This window comes from Anas platyrhynchos, chromosome 4 (genome assembly GCF_047663525.1).
Source record: "Anas platyrhynchos isolate ZD024472 breed Pekin duck chromosome 4, IASCAAS_PekinDuck_T2T, whole genome shotgun sequence".
NCBI classification, from domain to species: Eukaryota; Metazoa; Chordata; class Aves; order Anseriformes; family Anatidae; genus Anas; species Anas platyrhynchos.
This window is the reverse complement of record NC_092590.1, coordinates 6,976,681-6,999,882: the sequence shown is the minus strand read 5'-3', so window position 1 is coordinate 6,999,882 and position 23,202 is coordinate 6,976,681. Positions and strand designations below refer to the sequence as shown.

General features: G+C 37.6%; 1 long non-coding RNA gene across 32 annotated transcripts in view; it reads left to right on the top strand.

Annotated features, from left to right (window-relative positions):
- The window catches only part of LOC106016802 (uncharacterized), an 86,283-nt gene that overhangs the window by 18,331 nt on the left and 44,750 nt on the right, over positions 1-23,202 (top strand). For 13 of the 32 annotated variants that reach the window (XR_011808797.1, XR_011808778.1, XR_011808772.1 and 10 more), the window contains 10 exons: positions 1,733-1,821; positions 5,775-5,832; positions 6,066-6,226; positions 10,251-10,295; positions 10,729-12,272; positions 12,839-13,324; positions 14,783-14,938; positions 18,810-18,950; positions 20,335-20,494; positions 21,624-21,843. This is a non-coding gene — a long non-coding RNA (uncharacterized lncRNA). Of the gene's footprint in view, positions 1-1,732; positions 1,822-5,774; positions 5,833-6,065; positions 7,373-10,250; positions 10,301-10,728; positions 12,273-12,838; positions 13,325-14,356; positions 14,939-18,809; positions 18,951-20,334; positions 20,495-21,623; positions 21,844-23,202 lie in introns of all 32 variants that reach the window. The other 19 variants (XR_011808777.1, XR_011808796.1, XR_011808774.1 and 16 more) reach the window with 18 other exon arrangements.

Here is a 23,202-nt window from a genome sequence, read left to right as displayed (position 1 = left end):
GTCTTTTCTCTGTGCTTGCATACATCTTTTATCTGTCAAGTACAGCAAATAGCTAATTAGCCCCTTTTTAAGTGCTTCACTGCTTATATTGGAGCTATAGTCGTGCCCTAGTGGGATGGTTTCCAGGAAACCTGATACACATTCTCGGCTGAAAGAGCATGTGCCTATTCGTAGGCTGTTAAAAACTGTTAGAGATTAGAAAATGCTCTTCTAAAAAATTCAGTTGTTTGTATTCTCAGAACACATCTGGTTTGTAGAAGTTTTAGAGGTGGAGCAAGCCAAAATCTGGAGTCCCTACAAGGTTCTTACTCAGCAAAATTCTTGCCAATGGCAATAAGACAGTTACTAAATATATGTTTCAGGATATCACCTAATACGTAAACAAAAAGGTAGGTTTTAATATGATGGTAATGACTCATTGTGTTAAATTTGTGCAATCGATCGTGCAGTTTCTGCTTGGGCAAAACCCAAGTATAGTTGGATCTGAGCTAATATAATCTTTATCTTGACAAACTGCCATAAAAAAGATTAGCTAGTTAATGTGTTTACAGCACTGTGCATTAGTATTAAAGCAATAAATCTGATAAATAATCAAATCATCTTAGCTTCACATAATGATTAAGAAAATTGTGCTTACAGATTAAAGTGATGCTGGGAGATTCCACCCCCTCTTCTTTCTGCATTAAAATCTTTATAACAGAAAGGCCTCGTTGAGGGTTACTATAACATGTAATGTCACATGCCATCTCTTGCTGACCACAAAAATAACTCAAGGCGCCACTCTGCTGCAATTAGCAGCTGTAAGACTATGATGTTTTGACACAGGTGAGGTGAAAACCTCCAAGCAGAGAGTGGAGATATGAGTTGCGAGACTATTCCTGCACTGAAGTACCGCATATTATTTATATGCCAAAAAATTTATAAGAAAGGACTTTTCACAAACTCCTGAAGTAAGTTCTACCACCAATTAGTTTGCAATGCTTTGTGTGAAGGTAGAATTTGACCACCATTATCTAAGGTTTTCCACTATTCTTTGCCTTATGAGTAAATACGTTTGTTTCCACTGCTCTACCTCATCAGGAGGAATCAATTATAGAATAAGATGATTAAATACCAACCCTCAGTTATGTCTTACTGTAAGGCTGTCTTTTATAGTTATGAGGTAGACTCTATCCCTCTATTCACCAATATTACCTTACCACATGAGAGGAGTGGCTGAACCATGCACTGGGCTACTTATGGAGTAGTACACTGTGTATTTGAGAATAATTATCAAACAGTTGTATGTCTTATAGGCCCTGGGAAAGGGTGTTTTACAGGTATCAAACAAGTATTTTCTAAGATATGTATTTGAGAGGCGATTAGCATATAAACTACGCAGCTTTTAAATGTAATTTGGGAGCAGATCACTATGTTAGAAATGTATAAAAAGGCTTTAGAGAGTAGCCTCATTCTTCCTTTTTGTGCTTGTACATTTTTCAATACTATGCATTTACCCAATATGCACTTCTATAATAACTCTTCTCTAACATTTAATTGTTTGTTAAAAAAATATATATATATATATAAAAAAAAAAGCTGGAATTTGTAGCTACAACAAACAGCAAAGAGAACTTAGGGCTAGTATACCAATTAAGTTATTTCTACTGTAAAAGCCCTTATGTGCATTTAAGAGCACTTCCATGACTTTCAAAAATAAATAAATATATTTGCTGCTTGTTTTATTCCACAGATTTCCATACTATGTTTACCACCAGCCACAATGTGTGGCAGCAGAAATGCCTGTTTTGCAGACGTGTCCGTCAGGTGGAAGGTGCCTGGGTAAGAAGTCTTTGTGGCTGATGGTGCACTGCTTTGAGGTTCAGGAGGCCTGCCTCTGGTCTGATCTTTGTGTGTGATTTTTTTGGATGGCAGAAAGGGTAAGAGCCATATGACCATTAAATGCTGTAACGTGATTCCCATCTTCTGTCTGTGCTCACTCTCATCTGCGTACGTGAGCACATACATAACCGTACAAATATACCTACCCAGATGAAAGTCTGCATCGGCTCTGGTCCTATTGAATTTTCTGAAATGATTTTTTCATCTTGATGGGTTTTAGCATTAAAGTGAACAAGCAAAGCAGCACACTTCAGCAGTGTTGGTAGGAAGGAAGGAAGGAAGGAAGCGGGAGGGGTGTTTGAGAAAGGTAAAGTGCACATAAAACTGGATAAAGTCACCTGCTGCTCCTCATCATGCAACCTAAGAAATGTACAGGAATTTACAATGTACAAATGTTCTGCTTTATAACTACTGAATTTCATGGTTGCATATTTGCCACTTGTGAATTTGTAACTAGATATTAGCGATTTCCGAATGGCTTGGGATGTTTGTGCACACGTAATACTTGAAAAGTGTGGTAAACATATGTAGCAACCTGTTTATTCATTGCAGAGTGCACACAAGGAAAGAGAAATGCTAAGAATTGTCATGCAGTAAGCTTTCAAAGTGGCACGACCACATTAAATATGCAAGCATGAGCTGTTAACGGTCCCCCAAACATTTCCATATGGATCTGATAGATGCAGTTATATTGTCCAAGTAAGAGGTGAAAGCCAAAAGGTTATGGACAAGAAGATGATTTAAATGTGAATAAGCCATTAGAAACTACTGGAAGTAGAAAACCAGAATTTTATTTGATCCCTTTGTGTTACCACATGCTAAATGGAATTAGATCCAGCCTGTGAGTGGTACTGGGATTAGACACCAGCATGTGAGAGGTAAAACTGCAGAATTAAAATAACCCCTGGTTTTATTCATCTCTTCTGAAACATGTCAAGTGTCACTTTTGTTGATTACCATAAAAACAGAAGTCACTTTCTTCTAAAAATCGAAAAAAAGTTATCTTGGTACTAAGTATTAGGTAACCAGAATGTAAGATATCACAGCTACTGTGTTCTGGAGTTATAAGCAGTGGTTGTGACACATTATTATTATTGCTACAGCTACGACTACTACTTACTTGCTATTTGCTACAAACATGTTAGAAAACATTTTTCTCTTTTGTGTTTCCTTAACAGCTAAATACATCAGGGTTCATGTTTCTGCCTGGGCATCCTTGATCCCATCATACTGTTCTACCCTACTCCTCCTGATTTAACATTATTATATCATATATCCTATTATCATATGAATAGTCAGGAATAAAAAGGCAAAATTTAAAAGTATACAAAGTTTTAAACAACATTAAAAACAATTAAACAAAAACAATGTTTTTCTGAAACACATTTTTCTAAAACAAATACAAACTATTTACTTAGAAATATTATGGGATTTTTAAAAAAATCATCAGAAAGACAATTAGTTTCAAAATGTTAAAAGAAAAGTCCTATTAAAAATAAACTTTAAATAAATGCATACTTTATGATGTATTTTTGATGGTAAATGGCCATAATTATTTGCTGTCTGAGAAGTTTGTGAATACTGATTGAACCAATGGTTAGCAGAGGGAGGTGTTCATTTTCCCTTTCCTTTAATAATTCCATGCTCTTCCTTTCCATACGTTTGGGTTAGGAAGTTTGTCCCTTTTCAGGAAGACCTTTTGTTTGCAACCTGCTGCCAAATCCATCTGTATGCATCGTCTTTGGTAATATTGAGAGTTGTACCTTCCACAGTCTTTGGCACTGCATGATGAAGCGCTCTATTTATATTAAAATGAAGAAGTTCCTAAGGGAGACATAGAACAGAATGAAACAACAAACAGAGCTTTAGAGACTGAATGTGTGAAGTGACAGTGACAGCAAAATGGTAGCTTTTGTTACAGAGTGGCCCAAAGGGCTGCAGAAAGACTTATAGCATGAGCCACAGTGGTTTGAACTTGGCAGCTCTTACAGGCTTAAGTACTTGCCATGAGAAGATGTTTTACAATACAGAAGTTAATCAAATAATTTCTCAAGCTTGCGCATCTTGATTTGGAATGTCATTGAAATAATATGTTGCATGAAGCTTTGCTATATATAAATTAAAGGAATTATTTTAACATTGAACCATATTTCTTCATTTAAATCAACACACAACTATACTGCAGTTTTTATGATTTACTTACTCTAGATAATAGGAGAGAAAAGACATAGACGTCACATTATACAGCAGCTAATGCCCTACTGTTTTCAGCTCAAGGGAAGGGAGAAAGTGAATTAAGCTGCTACTGAAATGTGCCCTGCAGGTCAATTTGAAGCGGGCAAGAGTGCTATAAAGTGGTTTATTGTGGCGGGGAAAGCTGTTAAATTGCCTGGAGGACTGGCTCAACATCATCGTGATGAGGGAAGCCGCGAGGTTGCTGTGCCCACTCTCCTAATGGTACAGGCAATCCACCTGGCCATCTGGAGGTATCAGGTGTGGGAGCAGTGAAAGGGCAGGAATCACTAAAGCTGAATTTTGCAAGAAAATGTTTTGTAAAGTATTTTTGTAATGGAGAAATAATGTCAAAACTGATTTCTTGATGAGAAAAGTGAGAGAAAGAGAGAGTAGAAAGCATTGCAAATTGATATTTTCTTTGGATGTTGAGTCCCTGGCTGGGCCAGAAGAGCAATACAGGTGAAGGAACATGGTGCTAGCAGAAGGGAAGAGTTAAGAGTTGAGCATCTGTGAAGGGAAGGGGCTTTTACTTGTTTTTGTTGTCAGTGTGTAATTCACATTTTACACAAAGGCAATATTTGTTATCCATCTTCTCCAGGACGTCAATTAGCTAGTTAAAACTTGCCCCTTAGTACCAGAGGGAGAGCCTGGGTTTCTTGCTGGTTCCAGCCTGACATTCCCAAATCATAACGGCATATTTTCAAGAACTTATTTTCGGTTTCCACATCTGCTGCAAAAAGAGGGCACCATCTATTGGAAATAAATAAAGTGGTAGTCAGATACTCTAATGAACAAACTTGTTTGGGAAAAAATTAATTGTTCCCTGTGGATATAGACCTGCAGACGCTGATACCACTGCGAGGGAGGAAAGATCACCTTTTACAAGCAAAGACATGATTTATCCTATTCCTAGCCCACAGGAAGTCAAGCACAGGGCATATCCTTCAAGTCTTTATTTTTTGAAAATCATTTCTATAGAAAAAAAAATGAAACAAAAGTTTGAAACATCTGAAAGCACTTTCTGCCTTTTAAATTGATTTTCCACTTTTTTTCTTTTTTTCTCTTCTCTTCTCTTCTCTTCTCTTCTCTTCTCTTCTCTTCTCTTCTCTTCTCTTCTCTTCTCTTCTCTTCTCTTCTCTTCTCTTCTCTTCTCTTCTCTTCTCTTCTCTTCTCTTCTCTTCTCTTCTCTTCTCTTCTCTTCTCTTCTCTTCTCTTCTCTTCTCTTCTCTATTGAAAATATCTTTCTTGCAACTGTTGTTACAGAGGACAGGAGTTATGAAAGTCCAATAGGAAAAGTTTTCCAGAAAGAAAAGCTCAGCCTCACTTTTCGGGACCCAGTTCAAGACTATCTACCTTAGGTCATGTTATCTGATACATTAGCACCCCTACCACAGAAAATTTGCACTTAACAAGTATTTCTGTCAACACCTACTCAGGCATCCTCTACTGCTGAGCTCCCTCAGTATCTCTGGCACTTGCCATCACTCTGTGATTTTGCAGGAGTGTGACAAGTTGTGCTTTGTTGCTACTGCTCTTTGTTGCCTCTGAATACTGGGAGGAGAATAAAAAAGGAATGTGAGAGGGGAAGATTTGGATATTCATTTCCAAATTATAGAGTATGTTGTGCTTTTTTATTTTTTTTTCTTTTTCCTTTACAGCCAAGAATAAGAGAGTTGTGAAGAGATTTGGGACTGTGTAAATAAACTTTGAGCAGAGGTAGGTCTGCAAATTATCCATGAATGGCAAAGTTTGAAGAAAATCTACTTCTGCTCTAAAAAGGCTTCTTTCCACATCGGTTTTTGGTCATGGAATATGTGCATCATTTTAAACACATGTTTTATTTCATCATGATTTCCAAGCTGTTTTAGTAAACCAGTTTTCCTTCCTATCCTGTTCCCACTCCTCATCAAATTTGATCAGGTTTTGTATTAAAATTCTACCATTAACAGATCACACGTGAGGGAGACTTGAGATATTTTTGATACATCAACCACTCAAGAGCATGGATTTGTTTCTGCTCCTGGGGATTTCTGTGAAGTCACCTGGGCTGAAATACTCCTTTCAGTCTGTCTTTGAGCTGTCTGCTTTCAAACTACCTGAGACAACAGAGGTAAAAATTTAGATAAACATAGAACTGTTGGATTTTCTCTCCTGGCAAAGCACTGTGGAACAGGTACTCCTTTTATTTCCATGTATTTACAATTATTTTTCCACAGAAGCAAACTTCTCTGAGCTACTTGAATGTCTTGGAACATAGCCTTGCAATCTTAACCTGCTTTGGCTGCAGAACAGCTTTAGTTTCTCTGGCACCCATTTCTGGATTTTCCTGGTAGAATGAACACCTGTAACAATGAAACAGACAAATAAATAACGTAGTTTGGTAATTGGCCAAACATAAATTAGGCATTTCAGAAGAGATTAGGAAAGATAGCAAATCCATGAGGCTACTGCTTATTTAGTCAAACACAGGTAGAAATTAAAAGGAATTTTTTTTTTTTTCATGTGTTCACTAGGTTTCTCAAGGATGATTATGGAGCCTTAAAATGTGCAGCCATAAACAGCAGAATATCGCAGAGATGCCCCCACCACTGCCATCTTGGGTTAATTCTCCAGATTTCCCAGTCTGGCTAATTCAGCTAGCAGGAAAAAATACTGTGGGATTTCCCCTTTGTGACCTATAGCTGTGAATCAGACCCCAGACCTCAGGCACCAGACTCCCCTCACTCCAGAATATTTGTAATGAGAAAAAAAAAAAAAAAAAAGTTAAAAAAAGAAGTGCTGTGTTTACTGATCACAGTGCCAGGTACAATTGTTTATATATTTTTGAGGTTTTAATCAATTAGTCATAAAACTCAATGGGAAATACTGTATGCTTTGTCATGATTAAAATTCTTGAGACAGTAGCATTAAATGTAAATGACACTATGTAACAGTAATTACATATTATTGCTTAGATCTTCTGCTAATGTAAATTCAAATAACTGTGTTTGAGGCCATGTTTCTCTAAGTCACTCTGTAAAGATTTCAAGTAAGAGAGATCAATTTTAATTAAGCACATGTTTTAGAGATCATGTGAAAGTGGAGACAAAAAAAATATATTTTTTTTTACTAACAATTTATTGAATATATTGTAGAAGATTAAGATTCTGTGTTTGTTGATTAGGCTTTTTATGATGTTACAGAATTTGGAATTAACAAAGATCAAGAAAAAGCTAATTTTTATCTGTGAAAAAATGCAAGAATAAAGAATTCAAAGGTACACTTAAAAGAGACAGATAAAGCTATGTTTGTTCAATAACTGAAATAATTCATTGACTACACTTGATAATGTAAAACAGTTTATCTAAACTGTACTAGAGTTGACAGTAGAAATATTTAAATGACAAAACAATGGTTTCTTCCAGAGTGGGTCAACAGTTTAGTGTAACTGTGAGTTTTATAATGTATCAGCTTTTACCTGTTCTAATTATCCCATCAAACAAATCGATTCTTCATTTCATAGCCATAGCACAACTCCAAGAAAACACTGAGGGGAAAAAAAAAATAAGATTCCCATCATGTAAAATGAATTTTCAAAGAAATAAAGAAAGAAAAACAAACAAACAAACCAAAGAAACAAACTAAAAAATAGAATCAAATAACAAAAAAAAAAAAAAAGGAGCCAGAAGTTTTCCACCTGCAGTGTGCAAATGGCAGCAGGCTGAGCAGTTTCTCTGTATCACTGCATGCTTCAGTGCTTTGTTGCCAATATGCCTGAAGAAGTGGATCATCCAAGTTTTCTTTCTCTGTGGGTTGATTAATGATCTTGGTCCTTCAACCTAGGGTAAGTAAGCTTGGAAGCAGATGGAGTGGAGAACGTTTTCTAGTGCATGGACACCAGCAGCAGGGCCTCCCCTGGCCTTTTCTTCTCTTCTTGCTTGAAATATCTCTTTGCACCCAATGGCCCACAAAGCTCATCTCAGAAGACCCTCGGCCCCTGCGTCTTGCTTTTGCTCTCAGGATCATGTTGATGGCCAAAAGTTTTTGTGAGCAATATTGTAGAGTGTGGTCCATGCCTATGGACTTTTCATTGTCAGGCTTCTGTATTACATTTCAAAATTTGGAATTACTGCATATCAAGAGAAAGCAGATTTGCAACATATTCAAGGTATACCAGGTTTAGTTCCTTCCTCTAGAAAAACAGTGGAAGAGAAATTTCAACACACTTTGATTCACCAAGTTTTTAACTGCGTGTAACCATTCGATATAATATACCTGGCCAGACTGACCAGCTTGGTCACTAAAGGTCACTAGGTTAAGGAAATGTTTTGTACCATGTTGCGAGTAAGGCTGTGTTTATTTTCGTGTAAGCAGATATGCTCCTGTTGCTGTTTTGATTTGAAATTTATCAAATGTTTTTCTCAGAAGACCTGAAACAGAGATAAGGAGATACTGTATGCGATGACAGGCCAAATTTGCCTCTTTGCTATAAATAATCATGGTAAGAAAATTAAGGTGCAAAACCATGCCTGCTGTAATTGTTGCATACTTATTAGAAGCTTTCCCTTGCCATATTCTCTGGGTATTTGTTGCCCATGATAATGTGAATACTTAAGGGGAAAGTGTAATTAGCGACTGTGTAGTTCATTCAGTAAACATTTCTGAGCTGTTTGATGTGACTGAACTGAGCGTCACATATAATTTTACACTTTTATCCTACCAGGCAACTGACAGGTCTCTAATCTCAGTCTCAGAGCTTTCACTCTGCTTGAACTTTGCTTCATAGAGGTCATTTTCCAACCACTTGGGAGCAGAAGCCATGTCCGTTAAATCCCACAGAGTCGATAGATGCGATAATAGCTTTAGGCACATTTTCTTAGAACTCAGGGGAAAAGACAATTTCAATAAATGTAAAGCTATACTATCTACAATCTGCAGAATATGTAAGCAAATCGTGTAGGAGCACATCTTTCTTTTACTTCCTGGTGAGAAACTCTTTAATGATAAGGCATATTTGTTTGTTTTCAGTATGGACATTTGATAAGGGCAAAAAAGTCGTGTGCAATGCTGTAAGAAAAGAATAAAGGAGGGAGAATGCATGAGGGGAAATGACCAGCAAAATATTCCCTCAGGTTTGGATTGTCCAGATTTTATTAAATAGTCTAATACATACATGTATTTCTACCCTTGGTGAAAGGCAGGTGGTAATAGGGTGTGCGTGTGGTGGTCTGTCCATCATATTCCATATAGGAAGGGAAGCATTAGATCAACATACAAACTAGTGGTAGGACAAACGCAGAGACCTAGCATGTCTAAATACATGCTGCTAGCATGCTAAATAGGCTTGTGTACATAATGCTTTGATATATTTTACATTGTATAGATCACAGCTCATCAAAACAAGCTCACAGGTTATATCTGTCAAGATAATTAACAGACAATTCCTCTGTAGCAGATGTCTGAGATAAGTAGGAAAGACAATCTCTTCCCCTGACATGGCATCAAAGGGGAAACAACTGATGTTAAAATAAAATGTGAGTTATTTCAATTTGATCGTAGCTGCCTAATATAAAAATTACCCCCCCTCACACAATAAAACAAACAATCCCTGCTTGACTGTCAAACTCTCATACTGAGATTGAAAATAAACTTTCAAATTCTTTCAACATTTTTTTGTATTCTTTGATTTTTTTTTTCCTTGATATATTTGTGGTGCAAAGGAATAAATCTTGAAAGTAAAGTATCCCCTCCAGCAAAATATTTTACTCCATTTGCCTTGGAGAATTCCACTGCAGGGGAAAGAAAGGGAGAAAAAAAAAAAAAAAAAACAAAAAAAACTTGCAGAGTAGCTGGAACAGCTTCAAATTCAATAGCCTATGAGATTTTCCTTTAAATGATCTTTCTAAATATAACAGTTCAATAGGTCAGTGGTCAATATGAGTGTTATCTGCCAGCTAGAGCTATTAATTTCTGCAACACTGTTTCAGACGCCAAATGTTAACCTAATGTTTTATACACCAGCTTTCTCACACATATGCTTAAATGAACATTATGCAAGCACTATGGAAGATGTGGTGCCTGTGTTCCCACATTAAAGTACAAAATAGTTGCCAAATCACAATATGGAATTATTATTTTGTTTTCATTCTTTCTAGGTCCTTTGAGGAATGGTCATCCTGAACAGAAGGATGTTTCCAAAGGTGAGGTGAGGATTTGTACAGCTTTTTGACAAAAGTGAGAGAGTTATTTAGAGTAATTTGACTCCATGCAAACTCACAGAAAGACTTGACAAGCGTCCAGAAGTATCTGTATGGTAGCAAAAGTTTGAAAGCTTGAAATTATGGACTGGAAAAAGTTTTAGGCCCTGGAAGAATCACAGAATTGTAGGGGTTGGAAGGAAGCTTGAAAGATCATCGGGTCCAACTCCCCTGCCAAAGCAGGTTCCTTAGAGCAGGCAGCCCAGGTAGGCATCCACATGGGCCTTGAATATCTCCAGAGAAGGAGACTCCACAACCTCCCTGGGCAGCCTTTTTTCACATCACATAGACCTTCCTCTTCCTTTTGATCTTTTCAATGAGCTCCTTGCTCATCCACTCAGGTTTCCTACCCTGTTCCTCCATTTTCTACTCTTAGGAATGCACCAATCCTGAGCTTGGAGGAGAAGAGAATGGATCAGGAGCCGACTCTGGCTGTTGCAGCTGCTCCATCAAAGGCAGTGCTGGGAGGAGCTTTGCTCTGCTCTGGGCTTCCAGGGCTGGGCTGGGCTCGATGCAGGACCTGTGGCATAGGATGGACCCCTGAGACCTACTGATCAGAAAACACAGAGGTGAACCTGTGTTAACCTGTTGTGCCATGTGCCTGAAATTAATACCTCCTGAGGGAACAGAGGCTGGACAGCTAGTTATGTGGTATGATTTGGCTAGACAGTCTTATTTTATGTGTTTCAGTGGTGCTGCTAGAACCCAGAAAAAAGTTCTGGGAGAAAACATCATTGCAGAAGAACAGAGAGAAATCACCATCACAGAAGCCAGTTAAAGTGAGGAAAAGTGCTCCAAAGGCTTGCTCCTTGTGGTACTGATGTCAGTTATCCTGTTTTGAATCAGGGTTGCTGAGTCAATTTTTCTGTTGTAGTACTTGTGGTTGCAGTCAGTGCATATTTGCACCTCCCAGATCCCAGAAGACCTTATTCTTGTCTTTATTTCTGTCTTTTGAGTGACAACTTGATTTAAGCAAGCTAACACCTCTGCATCATTGCACCAGGTCTGTTTTCTTCTTCTCAGGCTAAGATCTTGGGTTGTTTCCTCTTGCCATTTCCTCTTAAATATTTTGTCATCAGCTCTGGTACAAAAATCACAACAGTTAATGTTTTCTCTTGCCACTACCTCCTATTTCAGTTGCTACAGGCAAGACACACTCCCATCTATCAGTCAGGTTTACTCACTCCATCCAGCTTATCTCAAGGTCCTCTCACTCAAGCTATGTCTTAACCCAGAAGATAATATTCTTCCTGATGTTTTAAGCTGTGGTCTTTGCTTCACTCTTTCACCTCCCCAGATTTAATTCTCATCAGGATTCTCATCAACTGTCAGTTTGATGGCCATCTTTTCTTGCTGTGTGTGCCTCTGCCTTTTATGCATACCTACCTTGACAGCACTATTGTAGAAAAGTCTTCATCTTATATGCCAGGTTTTGATGTACTGTATGAATAGTGGAAGCCAATCTAAAGCTATTTTTTAAAGTCTTTTATTTGCTTAAGCAATTCTTATGTACGGGAAACTTAGTATGGGTGATTGATTTATTAATATCACTTTGTTGGTACATGCTTAGAATTTATTGTTCTCACAACATATCCCATGTACGAATAATAAATATAACCTAAATAATAACAGACTTACTATTTTTACAATCAGTTTATGTCTCCATGTGATTCTAATAAGAAGAGCCCAGGTTGGGAAAGAAGACATGAAACTTTATTACGTCTGCACTCTAATCCTAATCCTCCAATGCAGAGTAAAATCCATCCATGCCAGAAATGTCATACGGAAACCAGAAACCTTCATGCTTTTACTGCTGCTCTCCCAGATGGAGATATATATGCAAACACTGCTGAGCTCAGAATTATGGTCCATGACCAGAAGTAACTTTCATGGCGCCAGAGGACCCTTCTTGCCACAGAGGCAGGTTTAAAATGTTTATGCTTTGTTTGAATGTATGTCTGATGATAGCTCTTAAGCATTGCACTGCCATTCAGGGATTCCTGGGAAGCAATCCTCTCTTCTACTTTAGTCAAATTCTTTATAGCAGAAAAGTATCGAAGAAGGATGTTTTGTTGGCTCATCATTTCTGCCAGGCATTTTTTACTTACGGGGCCCATTTAAGTTACCTGGTAACTTGCTATTATGGATTGGTATATAAAGATCTCTATATAACTTGAAGCTTGGGAGAAAAGCTTTCTTTATAGAGCTTTACCATTCTTTAAACAGTAAGTAAAGCTAATTATTTATATCACATAAATTAATAGCCCTTTTGGACTTGTTGCACTGCATTAGATAAGTAACTCTCTTGCACCAAAGTATCTAAGTAGCAATTTACATGGTAAATTATGTTAACGGTTTCAAGAGCTTGAAACCATTTCCAAAATATGTTTAAACAAAATCCTTACTTATCATTAAACTGAAAATAAAAACAAAGTGTTAGACACAATTAATTAATTAATTGAATTGTTAAATTTTATTTTTTTCAGTTGATGAGCTCCTCAAAATGGCCACAGATACACTCTTCTGTCTCCAAGCCTAAAGTGACCACAGGTAAAATCATTTTCTCTCTAAAAAGCTGGTCAGTACAGGAGTTGAAAAATGTAAAAATGGTTTCTATAGCATAAAAGCTGAGTGCAAATCTACAAATGGGATCAATCTGCCTCACTCCTGCTACCTTAATCCAGCACCTCAAGAATCAATGTTTCAAGTCAATCCTTCCAGATGAGGTGCTGATTGACTTCCAGGCACTTCCAGAGGTAGGAGTAAGGTTGCTTTTGAAAATGAAAGGACAGTCTCCACAAAGGAGTAACTTTATCTCATGTAAAATACTAAAAAAGCACTTTTCTGTCATGGCAGAATGTAGAGGACTGTGTGTCTGTGGTTCAGGCAGAAGCTCAGCATCATCACCTCCTCTGCCAAATCTTCCTGCCTTTTGTCATGCCAAATGGATGATGACTCTATAAGAGAATTGTGTGAGTAAAGGGTAGAGTTAAGCAATATGACTCTATTATGTCCTGTCATTTCTGATTAATCTGATTCTCTCAAGATGGAAATACTACAAAATACTAGTTTTTGAACATTCAATGCTGGGGATATTAATAAGGCTATTAACCTAGTAGGAAAGAAGTAGCAAAAAATGCCGGGAATGGAAAAGAAATCTGTCAGGTGCATTCTAAAATACCCATGTCAGTAATTGAACAAGCTTTGAACAAGATTGAACAGTTCTTCCTGATTTGTTAAAGCTTTGCATTTTTTGCCATAAGCAGCTATATATTGCTGGTACACAGCCTTCTGGAACATATGTGATTATCCTGTAATTTTTCTCTTCTGCAGTTTGTGCAGATCTGTGGATATCACTGTGCTGGACTGTGGATATCACTTGAAAAATTCATCTACAGTGAAGCCACAATGGTCACAGAAATGTTGTGCTTCCCCTATGTTACCTACCTATCTGTTACCGCCTTTTCAAGAAAGACTGCATTAAATGTCTTTCTTTAGGAAGGTCATTAGTCATATTTTCTAATGGAGCTAAAACCAGATTTTTCTAAAGCATATTGATTTCTGTCTAGGGTGGGGCAGCCTTGCAATGGAAAATGTATCATTAAGAATATATTACATCTGGACAATAATCTTCAGGTACCTGTAAAGATCAGAGGGATGCCAATATGATCTTGAGCTCTGAATTGGTGTGGTCTCTGTGGAAAAGGTGGATAGATAGTATTTGTGTAGAGACTACACAAAATACTTGGGGTTTAGTATTTAATGCTAGCAGATTGTGCTAAATGTACTAGGAAGGTAATCTTTATGTTGGCAAATCCAGAATCATTTGGCACCATAACTCTCCTCAAGTGTGACATCCTGCCCTCCCAGCAGGCCAAAAGAAGCTGAACAAAGAAGAGCAGGGAGTCAGGAAAGTTAGTTTTTCTGTGCTGCTCTCTCCTACCTACAAGAAATATTCATTTACAAAATGCATTGGCTAGCTGTTTGCTTCTCTTTCTCCACAGGATTTAAGGTAAAAGATGCAGCCTGTGCCTTCCCTTACCTGGATATTTCTCCCTGGTGTGGGCAAGGTATCCTGACAATCAGTATGGCTGAGAAAGCCTTTGAATGAGGCTCAACAGAGCACTTTCCTTCATTAGCTGTCTTGAAAGCAAAACAAAGGAAATCCATCCAGATCTTTAGCCAATCCTGCTCAAAGAGAGCAAAGCCTTCAAAAACCCCTATGGCTGAAAAAATGTTGTGATGGCTGCCAAGTCAGGCACTAAGAAGTTAGTAAATATTAAAATGGAGACTTCCTTAATATAGTTCTTTCATGCATGTAATTGGGATTTAGCTTTCAACTGAATAAACACCAACTGAGAATGCAAAACGTTATTATTTTTGTTATCTCGTTATTGTAATATTTTTCTTAAGAACTTTTATTCATTCAGTGCATGGGATATGTTGTGCTCTGGAACACAGAAAAAATGTATCATGGAGGATCTTGGCCAGAGGCCCCTCAGTTCACTTCAGGCAAAAGTTGTCCCAGGATTTGAAGTCATCCATCTGATGTTACAATACTCACTCCAGAAAAGCCAAGGAGAAAAGTAAGAATGCTTCTTCAGAGAAGGGTTTGAATGATTTTCAGTGATTGCTTAATGTTTTATAATAGTACTGTAATAGTTCCATATAATAGTGTTGTATGATGTGATCAAGGGCCTGAACTGAACCACCTGGCATCATTATATCTTAGATATAATACAAATGCACATCTTAGATATCCCAAATGGAGATATCAAAGTGGGGCTGGTGCAGATGACCCTGAATGGAGGGAAGATCTGAGTCTTTCTGCAACATCCTGATGGTTACTGTTCTTCTGCTTCATGACGGGAGTAAGTGAATGGAAAAAGTTGGTATGAGCAGTTTGATTTTTGTTTTAAGGACAGCAGTCAATTATGTGATTGAGTTTTCATGAGGAAAGTACTGACTTTGTCAAGCTTAATACGCCCAGGGATATTAAGCCAAACCCTTAAACACGGGCTTCTATTACTCCCTGCAGACATGACTGGCACAATGTCTTCATCTTCCTTTGTTTGCCCTCACAGTAATCCTGGCTGTGGTTTCAAGAGGTGGTTTCACTTTGCTCATCAAACAGTCCTCAGAGACTAGTGGCAGTGATCATGGCAGAATACTTTGGACTAAGTTCATGTATGGCTTGCCTCACTCTTGTTTTTTGGTGATCCATGAATAATAGAATTTCCTGTTCTCTCAAATTCTCTTTTTAAACAAGGCAATTTATCTTAACATAGGCAACAAAAGAATGTAAAGTGTGGTGGGGTGTTGTTGTTGTGTTCAAGTTATTATCTAATTCTCATATTGTTAGTTTAGTGGATGTAGGCTTCAACTGAATTTAAAATCTAGGCAAAAATATTTCTTGAATGTTAGTGTTAGGATTGGAATTGTAAAATGGTTTTATTAAGACAACAGCTTTCAGTCACAATTTCAAATTTCCAGACTACCCAAAATGTTGGGGGTGGGGGGAAAGGGAAGGGAAGATAAAATGCTGGGAGGAGGATTCTCCACTTTTCTAGTAACAGGATTGAGTAAAAAGTTGCATTTTTCTGTGCTCATAACTATGTTTTCACATAAATTCCTACACTAAATTTCTGTTTTCTAACAAGCAGTTTTTAAAGTGTTTGAAATATAAATACCCAACACATTTAAATGAGACACATAGCCTTTCCAGTGGGTTCATTTTGCTTTGAGGCAGGTCTTAGATCAATTTCACTAGCACTGAGCAATCTTGGGAATAGCATATCCTCTGAGAACTGGAAAACATTGATTTATTTTACATGTCCAATTAGTTCCGTAAATTAAGCGACTGTATTCAGGTATGTACTACAGCACTGCTCTTTTCAAAGGTGAAGAACCTGTTTACAGCTTGTGAGAATACGACCTTAATTCTAGGGGGCCTAGTTTAAAGTGGTTGAAGGCCACTGTAAAGGTTCCTATTGATATTGTCAGGTTCTGGGGCAAGTTTGTGGCATATTTACGTATATATATTAAAAAAAAATATAAAAGTATATTTACATATATTTAAAAAATTATGAATCGTGTGGGGCTTTGCTATTGTTTGTTTGCTTGCATGTCTAACTCCATGGAAACATTTTTGCTGGTTTTGTTAGTCTGTTTTCTTTAGATGGAGCTGTGGGTTGACTCTGTCTCATTAAGTGCCTGACCAGTGTCGACATCAAACAATTACGCCGTAACAAGAGGCAGTGTCAGAGGTGTAGGAATGTGTTGCACCTTAACATTTCCTTTCCCCTTTGAGGATAATTTCTGGTGGGGTTTTGTCGGTGTAAGAACATGCATCCAGCTGCAGATCAAGCCAATCAGCCTCCTCCGTGCCAGGCCAAGCAGAAGCAATTAGCAGCGCGGCACTTGTGCTGTGAACACTGGGGTGTGTGCAGGCTGTGGCCTCGTCCCTGGCTGATTGCCCCGAGCCGCGCTGCTGCTCGTGATGCAAATTGTGTCTGGTCCCCCGGTAATCGGGATCAGCGCTGCCTCGTTTGCCCACTCGCTGCTCATGGCCCCTCTACGCCGCGATAATGGTTTTGGTGGGCAATCAGGGAAGATGCCTTCTTGACTCATCTCTCATAATAGATTGTCCTCCTCAGGCAAAATTGAATAACCCCCGACATGGCCTGGAGGCAAGCAGTACGAATTCAATAAGTCTGCAGGGTCAATGTCCTGATATTTTTGGCAAGCAAGTAATTATTCTGCACTAACATTCAGTAATAGGAGTAGGAAACTGCTGGAGACACCTTCCTCCATACCCAGAATAGCCAACTTAATAGGATATTGCTCTAATAAGTATTTCTGTCTCATTCCAATGCCCCCTGCCTTCAGGTTTGCTTTTCATGCACATTTCATGTACGTATTCTGCAGAGGCTTTTTACCAACAGCATCTGTGGGAAAGTTTAACAACTTCACTGTCTGTTGTTTAATATTTTCCACTTTTATGGGTTACAGTTGTGCTGTCTATTTGCTTTTACTGATTTGTGAAAGATTTATTATAAACCAAATACAGCTGTTCTGTCCTTTCATAAACTGAAACTATTTTGGCAAAACCTATTTTCCACTATGAAAATAAATTTTAAATTGCTTCCCTCACCCATCTTTCCAAGCATGAGCATCCAGTTGTTATTCAGTGGTGCAGAATAGGTGCCAGGGTGGTTGTAGGCTCACTTAGAGGGAAGAAAATGCCTATGCTTCAAAAATAAACAGCAGAAATGATTTTTCTCTCCCCACCCCTCTTTTCCAGGGGATTTAATATTATGATCTGAAGATCTCAAAAGTTATGAATTGTAATACAAAAAAACTCAACGGCAGATTTAAGCCATTTTTTGCACTCTGATTTTGCATTTATACTGAGGAGTTATACACATTTTGTTTCAATACTTAACCTTTAGCTTAAACTGATATTATTATCAGCTTTTTAACATACTTATATATTTTCCTTATGGAGCTTAAAATAGCCCTCTGCTTACTCTGAAAGGGCACACATCTCATTGTATCTCTTTCCACCCTCAAAATTTGGACAATTGTAATTCTCCCTCTCATTTTGAAAGAGAATATTAAGTTCTAAACTCTTCAACAGAATTTCTCTGCTGATTAAAATGCCCTTTCCCCATTCCTAATCTGGTGAAGCTATAATTTTGCATTTTGTAAAGAAGCAGGAAAGAGAAATATAGAGATTCTTCATGAATACCACTGCCTCAACCTAAGTTGTTTGTTATTTTTCTCCTTTTTTTCTTTTTTTTTTTTTTCGTCTAGAATTAAATGTGTTTTACTGCATGGAAACTATTGCTTTATTCATTGGAAAAAGGCTTTATCTCTTCTCTCTCGAGAACAGTGCACATGGAGTAATGAAGATCCTTGTATAACAGCAGAATAAGCACTTTCTAAGACTGATTGATGATTGATTAACGTAGGACTGTCTCCCTGTAGCTGCTCATCACTGTGCTTTTTGATGAGCAGCATGCATTCCCAACATGAGAAAGTTGTTTTGATCTGTACCGGTCTTGTTTACTAGCTGGGACAAAACCTAGGTTGATATTGCTCGTTTTCAGCTGCTGGTGCTGATTTAGAGCTCAAGTATATAAAAAATTCCTGTGCTAATAATAGACCCATTTTTTTTTTCTTGTGAAATACATGTGATTACTGGTGCTGTTTACTGTCTTGCACCAATAGTGATTGTTTTTCCTTCCTCCAATGCTTTTAAAATGCCATTTGTAATGCAGCTTCGATATGATTTAATTTACCATTGGAATGTTCTCCTCATTACTGCCTTGACAGCCCAGTGTAAGATCCATCTCCACTTGTTCATTTGCCAGCTGGGCTTCATAAAGCATTTTGCTTCAGCCTTTGGCTCACGGAGAGATGTTTTTTTCACTAGTACAATGTTACCTTTTCTAGTGTTCCAGCCAAAGCTCCCAAGATTCACAGTGCTTGCGCTAAAAACTTACAAATGCACATATTTGGACCAGGAAAAGATTTCTCTCTGTGATTCTGTGATTGCAAAAGAGGAATGGTTTTCTACAGAGATCTGAACTATCGGTAAGTGCAACAAGAAAGGGATATAATTCATGGAAATAAAACAATGGGATTGTTCTGGACTAGTGGTGGTGGGTCCTTTAGGTGCAGCTCCATGTGTGTATCTTGGACCCTTCTGTAGTATGTAAAGCAAAAGCCATCATTTTTAGGCAGAGCAACTTACTGATTTCAACTTCTGCTCCAAAAATGCGAAGATCTAAAGAAAGAAATACACTTTCCTCAATAGAGAGGTCCTCTAAGTAAGGCTGTCATCATAGTCTATGGTCAGAAAAAAAAAAAAAAAAAAAAAAAAAGATGATGTTTAAAATGTGAAACGTTCTTTCTGAATCTTTTCAGTTTTACATACCAAAGATCTATTGAAGTTCTATCTGTGGCTGGTGATTTCAATGAAATTATATCAATGTCTTCATGCTGTGTGGAAATATTCCACTATTTGTATGTAAATGCATACATGTACATGTGTACCTGTACACATACAGTTGTGTCAATCTGTTGTTATGTCCTTTCTTTTGTGAAGTAAGACAAGGCTGAAAAAGTGTTGGCAGTTGTAAAGCACATGAATACTGAACACAGAGCTTATAAACAATCTCTGAATTTACTGTTCTGACCTTCTTACATTTCTATTTTGTGCTTTCCAGAGCCTGTTGAACTCTTATGTATATGTACCCCATTTTCCCCCAGGCTTTAGTTCTAAAACAGTTTAAATATAATAGATAAAAATTAGGACGTGATCCTGTTAATCCTTATTTACTAGACATGCTTTTATTTGCCTAAATTTTCCCATTGATAAATGAATGTGTCTGCAGTGCTTTGAAATACCTTTGCGATATCGACCAACGTATCTACTCATTAGTGGAAAAGACACAGGTCAGAGTCTTACACTTTTATAAAAAGAAACTTAAGTTTAAGCACAACACACTGGATTATTTTTACATATATTTCACACAAGCAGTGCTGAATAAAAAGCTAAAGATCACACAGCCAGTGTATTTTTAGCGTTAGTGCATAGATGTTACTGACAGTAGCAAAATACTTTTTTTATTTGAATAGAGAATAAAGAAAGTAGACTTGTAAAAACTATACTTTATCACGTGTTGGCACAAACTTTCAAGCCTTCTTGTTCTTCTCTTCCAGCTGTCTCTCCTTACTTCTGCTTTTATTTAGTCCTAAATTCCTGCTGTTTCTTAAACGTGTTTGTACATCAACTATTAATGTCATTTGAATTGTTTGGGTTTGATTTTGTTTGTCATATTAATACTACTGTGAAACATTCCAGTTTTAAGTCTAAAGGCAGTATGTTATTCCAGAAATCTGCTGTTGAGTCTGATTTTCTTTTTAATTTTCATCTTTTCCTCTTTTTTATTTTTCTTTTTTCTTTTTGTCATAGCCAAGCATGCATAAAACTCAACAGAAGAACAACCTCCAGAGCTCCAAAATTCACACTTTCAGAATGGAATACAAGTTCCACAGGACTTAAAGAGATATTAAGAGAAATCTCTTAACATCTGCTCCAAGAGGCAGGTACAAGAGACCTGGCAAACTCCAAGGTAAGCACCAGGGACAAAGGTCCCAATAAAGCCGAGGTAGCTTGGTGCAAGACAGGCATTCAAAGCCAGGTGCTCATCTGTCTCCAACCCTCTTGTGTGGGTACAGAGGAGGGAAAGAGAGACATTTGCGTCACTCAACTTCCTTGCTTAAGGGGATGTTGGGCAGTATTGTAATATTATTTTCTGGCATAGACTTTTTCTCACAGATATATTTGGGTAGTTACACAGATGGTTATATCCCACTGATGTCAGAGATGAAGAGGTGAAAAGCAATAAAAGTGAGCTAGTTCTGTATCAAATCAACATCCACCATAGATAAGTGATTTCAGAAAGATGTTTTCCTTAAGCTTTGCAAGTGGAATTCATATTAAAAAAAATAAGTAAATATAAATATAAAAGCTATTACTATAACATACATTACAGTTAGCTATCCAAACTAAATTGGTAGGTGGCTTAAGCAGTGCTATGCATGACTGTGGGCCAAAGTCGTCGCTAGCGGACAACAATTTCCTGGCTTTGTATTATTATTTCTGTCTGACAAGCTCTGTGTCATCTGCATGTTTTCCTCTCATTTCCTATGACTGTTTATTTTCTTCCTTGCTTTTAGCTCTTGCTTGTTTGTTTGGCTTGTGGTTTTGTTTTGTGACCTGCATTAGTTTAGAAAGAAAATATAAAATATCACCTTAAGACATGATTTTTATTTCACTTGGTTTTGTTCCCTCCTATTCCCTCCACACACACACATTTCCTAGCTATTTTTAGTACTTTTTATGCTGACAACTGCAATGAAGTGAATTTAGTATTAAATGTCTAAGGCTTCCTTAAGTTCTCTTATCATCATTGTTATTATTATTATTTTTTCATTATCATTGTTTATTTTTACTAACACCATGAATCAGAGACTAGGCATGGGCCAGGGTCCTGGCCTTGGTTGCTTGCTTTACCAGTTGTGAACAAAAGACAAGACCCTGCAGTCAACCATTTTCAATAGCCGAGTACCTGAAAAGAAAGAACAGGTGGGTGAAAACTGGGGGGAACAAGCAGCAGTGCTCTGTGCAGTGGTAGAACACACCTCCAAGGAGAGTTTTAAAGATAAAAGTATGAAGATAAGTATTTCTATGTCTAACAGGAATATGAGAGAGACTGGATCTGACAGCAGACTAAAGACACAAGGTAGAAATCAATCATTTGATAATGAATGGTAATGGATCATGATGAAGAGATCTAAAAGCAAAGACAAACAGCTTGTGTCTGGCATTACAGAGAAGGGGAGTGCACAGAGAAAACAGCCATTGGTGGAGCAAAGAACTAGGAAGATGGTCTTAGCAGCACCAGCAACAAATATCTGGGTAGGTATTTGTTGGTTAAATTTGCCTTGGCCAAGGATATGGTAGATACTCAAGTTTCATTTTATGGATAGATGTCAGAAGGGGAAGTCTGCATCCTAACTACGTGCCATGAAAAGCAGTCACAAGCCTTGAGTGTAAAGAAGAGTTATCTAGGAAAAAACACCCTGATAAAAGTTAAGAGGTGGAAGATGACTGAAAAAGTGGAAAAGGAGGAATCTATTTTTTTTTTTTTTAGATATATTGAGATGACAGCTTGTCATATCAAAAACAGTATCAGAATAACTAAATTAAATTTCAGTTTGGGTGACGGCTCTGAAACAGCAAGGTAGATGTTTGTGTCAACAGCCTGGAGAGATTAAGGATAGTAATTCATTGAAAAACAGTCAAGTCTTGCGAACAGGTGATACCAAGCTCCTTCCTTCTATGGCCTACTCTGCTAACAGGTTTAAATCAAACACATAGTCATCTCTACGGTGTTTTCAACTTACTTCTGAGACTGTATTATTTTATGGATAACAGCTGGGATTGTAAAATAGAGGTAGGTAATTTTAATCTACCATAAAATATAGGAACTGATCCTGACAAGGGTAGGTAAAGTACTGCCATCCTTATTTTCTCCCAGTATTGGAATAGAAAAAAATAATACCAAAGCAAAATAATTAAATGTCACAATAACAAAAGTTATTTTCATACTATTTGGCATCCTTTCCACACCTTTCCCTTTCCATTTCCTTTCTGTACACCCTCTCTGTTCCTCAGTGAACTTCTCTGTAACTGACTCATCCTCTCATTTCTTCAAACCATTTTCACGGTCTTTCCACATCCTAGTCTTGAACTGAGTCTAGAAATTTTACAGGATATAAGGATGAAAATAGAATGCTCTGAAGGTAATTCTGGAGCTCATTTTGGCTCCTAACAACCAGTTGCTAATCAGATGGGCATTTGGGAGTTTGGATTAGAGATGACTAGTGAAAGAAGGATATAACACTTGATGACTGAACTACAGAGACAACCTTCTCTTGCTGGCCACGTACAATGTCACACCTCTCTTGCCACTGTCTCCTCCTGGAAATATGGTAGAAGATAATCAACCAGGAGATGTGCAATCAAACGGGATAGGAGATTTCTTCCCTTTTTGCATTCAGTTTTCAGCTGAAACAAGTGAAGTGTAGGTTTCAGTTACTAATCACTATTCAGTCACAACAGGTCAAGCAAGTTATTCTGATTCCCATATCAAATTGTTTCTGTGTGAGAAGAAAAATAAAATACCCTTCCTTCAAAATTTATTCTTAAAAAGAATTAGCCTGATGCCTTTTTGAGCAAGAGTAGAGTACACATGAGCAATATCACAAATGTCAT